Genomic DNA, 4,020 nt, shown 5'->3' on the forward strand with positions numbered 1-4,020 from the left:
TCTGAATTGTAATTAAAATTTTATTTTTTATAAAACGATCCAAAACTACGTTCATTTTATTCTTCATCATTTTCTGATCCAAAAACATATAAATATGTTATATTCGGATTAAAAACAAGCTCTGAAAATTAAAAATATAAACATTATGATTAAAATTAAATTTCGGAAATCGATTTAAAAACAATTCCATCTTATTCCTTGTCGGTTCCTGATTCCAAAAACATATAGATATGATATGTTTGGATTAAAAACACGCTCAGAAAGTTCAAACGAAGAGAGGCACAGAAAAGTGTGCTATGCAGCACAGCGAAACCACTACCGCCCTAAACAGGCTCGTCAGTTTCACTGCGGTCATTGTTAAAAAATGCAGTGCGTTCAGTTTCATTCTGTGAGTTCCACAGCTTGACTAAATGTAGTAATTTCGCCTTACGCGACTTGTTGTTTCTTTGTGTTACGAGGATGTGTTCAGGACAGAACCACTCTGATTTCCAATGTGTGTATCTTGGGATCTTGACGGTTGTAACATGCACTGTTATGTACCTCAATGTGCGATGTAAAGCTGTGGTAGCAATTAAAATATCTGACTCCAACTGTTGCATACTTTTTTTTCAGATGCCAGGATGCTGCTAATGCTCCTATCCTTTCTGCCAGTCCAGTCAATGCTGATCCAGGAGCAGATCAGAGAGACCGGTACGTTTCTACTGTAAATAATTGTTTTAACATGTTTTTCATTAATCTTAATCTTATTATACTGGAATGACTTTGCTTGCATGCAGTCATTTTTTTTAATTTTCTGTATCCATACTGATTTGTGCAGACATTCCTAGCAAAGTCTTTCCATGGCGTGGTAAGTGCAGGTTACATATGGAATCAATTACATTTATACACGTATTTCAAGTACCAAATTACCCCTAGTTGGTATGAATGGAGAGCTTCAGTTGTCTGCTTTTCTGAGGTAGACATTTCCAAGTTTATTGGTGTCACTTGCTCCTTGTATTTTTAATTCATGTTGTAAACCTTTTCAGTTACTATTTTTAATTTTTCTATTTTAAGAAAGGTTCATTTGTCTGTCCACAGATTGACACACTGGATGGGAATGGGGTGGTTGTCCGTTTACTTAGGAAACAAGGATCATCGTTTGTGTGGCCTGCTGTGGAGGAGATATTTTTTGTGAAGTTTGAGGAAGTAGTTGAGGTGCTGCCTGTCCCAACTCTTGACAGACGTGGCAGACACACATTTCAATAAAAAGTTGTTTCGTTTTGACTGAAATAAACCCATGGTTAACTGATATTGGTGTCTGTGTTTGTTTGCGGTGTCCATGGTTACACGCGAGACGTTCTGTGTCATTTGATGAATATCTGCATGTATTACCAAGATTTTTCAAAGTATGTCCATAGTCCTGTTTAAGTATTCATGGAGATTCTTTAAATCATACAATTTTGCAGATAGCAATTTCTGATCACTTGCTGGAAAGGTTTTCTGTGAATGAGGAAATTGTTGATCTGGCGTCCTCATAGTAATCCCCCCATTATGTAAGTGTATGGTATATTTTGAAACTTCTGGTACTTCTATGAAGCAATTTCTATTGTATCTCATTGGAAATTGCATGATAATCACTTGTATTTTTTATGATAAGAGTAAAAATGTGCCTCTAATGGTGTCCTGTGTTTCACGCGAGACGAGGCAACCTTCAACACATTATCTTAAATTACAACATTTCCAAAAGTTTATCTTGCTTTTCAAAACCTTGTGTTGGAAAGTTGAGATGTTAAACAAACCAAACACACCAAAATATTTCAATTTTGACTAACTTTATTTTTGGGCACTCAAGTCACACATCTGACCAGTTTTCAGGAGAGTGACCCAAATGTATTTGATACTTAGATAGTATGCTTTTATTCATAGTTAATATGTAAAGCGCGGAGAGCATAGATCACTGTGGTTCACGCTATATAAGCTGTCATTATTATTATTTTATTTGTTTTAACCAAAAAAGTACGGAGTACGGTTCCTCAAAGCACATCATGTACATAATTATGTCACGATATTAACATTGAATAACATTGTGCTTGAACCAAATAACCAAGCAGATTCAGTATGCGTTTTAAGTGTAATATGTAATAATAATGTTTTAGTTGAATTTGGAGAGAAAAAACAACGTGATTTTGTGTACTGTCCCGAGCATGAAATGGTTTGAATATTTTCAAACTAAAATTTTACATAGCATGAGCGGTTACCATTGATCAATCCTAATTTTGTTTACAGTGGTACTTGCGGAAAAAAAACACCCTTGAGGCCAGCAAAAGTGTCCCTTGATCGTAAGTGTCTTTTCACGACAGGCAAATTATCGTTGAAATAATCGACAGAGGGACAACAGGGAGGTATCTTCTTATCAGAGGGACAGTCCCAGGTACCTCTGCATATTTGATTTTTATTTTCAGCTTGGTCTGGAAGACCACATCATAGTGCCTCTGACATTAATTTTCTCACCGGTCTGTTTGCAGATTCCAAATGCAGCACCTTTCTTCGTTCCAAAATGTAAGAGAGTATCTTTTAGTGTTGAGTGTGTCGGGTGTGTGGCAGGACACCGCGGAATGCGGGCACGTGCGGCGCATCAATGTTATCTTTTCCTCCTAAAGCACAAAAGCCTACGTGCCCCCCTCCCCCCCCCCTTCCCTAGTTCGCCCCCACCCCCATGTTCCACCTTCCGTATCTTGCGCCCCCCCCCCTCTCCTATCTCCTCTGTGTATTTTGACTCTGACTCTCTCTCTCTTTCCCTCTCTCTCTCTCTCTCTCTCTCTCTCTCTCTCTCTCTCTCTCTCTCTCTCTCTCTCTCTCTATTATCCACTTAAAACCCACGCCAACAATTTCTCGTAAAGTAAATATCATTTCAGCTATCGGATTGACACATTTGCAAATCCATCGGGGAAGGAAGATTAAACAAAAACAGAGGTGGATTCAAAGTTGGTTTGATGACAAGTTAAGGTCGCAGTTTGACGAGTTTTCATTTGTCTCTGTCACGTACGTAATGCTACATTAATTATTCAGGTGTTAACTATGCGTACCTGTCTTCTCTCTTTTAAATCATGACATTGTCGAAATCTCGGAGAAACTCAAATAATCTCGCCATTGCAAAACAAACGAAAAATCCCTCCACCCCTCACCTTACCTCTCCCTTCCCTCCTGTCGTCTCCTTTCTTCTAGATGTACCCCAGCCCCTCACAACAAACACATACCCGGCTACCCACCACCCTCCAGCCACCACCACCACCCCGCCAAAAACAAAAATTCAAACAACAACCCATCCCCCAAAAAGAATAAAACAAAAGACACAAAAAGCACAACAAGACACAACAAAAACAAGAACAACAAGAACAACGACGACAACAACAACAACAACAACAACAACAACAACAACAACAACAACAACAACAACAACAACAACAACTGCTACAAAAACAACAACAAAACATTAAACAACCAAATATACCGATCAACCGTTACCCTCTCGAACCTCTACGCCCCCTCCCACAGGTCAATAAATCCACCATATGTACTCGCCCCACCAACAAAATGTTTTTGAACCGAAACGTCTGCCGATCCATTTGCCAAACACCGTTGGTGCACGTTTCCAGGCTCGTTCGATCAGCGGGGCGAGAGGGGGATAATGTCCCATTAACAGGCCCTCCCTCTACCCGCGACTAGACGCTACTTTGACAAGGAGGATTTGCCTGTTTTAAGCTCTCCTGATGTCATCCCTAGGTCAGTATCAAGTGCAGTAAGTTTCGACTGTTTTAAAGCCCCTGTCTGTAGTGATGGACTGGTTTCTTGGTTACTAATGTAGCAAAGTGCACTTCGCTACCCTAAACACTCTAATCATCGCATAGCGAAACAGCCTTGTGTACAGTACAAACGGGATAACCCATCCCATAGCAGACGATACGATGATGCGCGCGCACCTTGCCGGCGCAAATTCTAATACAATACCTTTCTTTATATATCTACCTAACTTCTATCTTT

The 4,020-nt window shown here is 39.6% G+C and overlaps 1 long non-coding RNA gene across 1 annotated transcript in view; it reads left to right on the forward strand.

Annotated features, from left to right (window-relative positions):
• Positions 1-1,288, forward strand: part of LOC138961829 (uncharacterized) — a 2,700-nt gene extending 1,412 nt beyond the window's left edge. Inside the window, exons 2-3 of the long non-coding RNA XR_011454322.1 lie at positions 613-690; positions 1,078-1,288. This is a non-coding gene — a long non-coding RNA (uncharacterized lncRNA). The remainder of the gene's footprint in view (positions 1-612; positions 691-1,077) is intronic.
• Positions 1,289-4,020: the final 2,732 nt, after the last annotated feature.

The sequence above is a fragment of the Littorina saxatilis genome, linkage group LG3, assembly GCF_037325665.1.
Source record: "Littorina saxatilis isolate snail1 linkage group LG3, US_GU_Lsax_2.0, whole genome shotgun sequence".
Classification (NCBI taxonomy): domain Eukaryota; kingdom Metazoa; phylum Mollusca; class Gastropoda; order Littorinimorpha; family Littorinidae; genus Littorina; species Littorina saxatilis.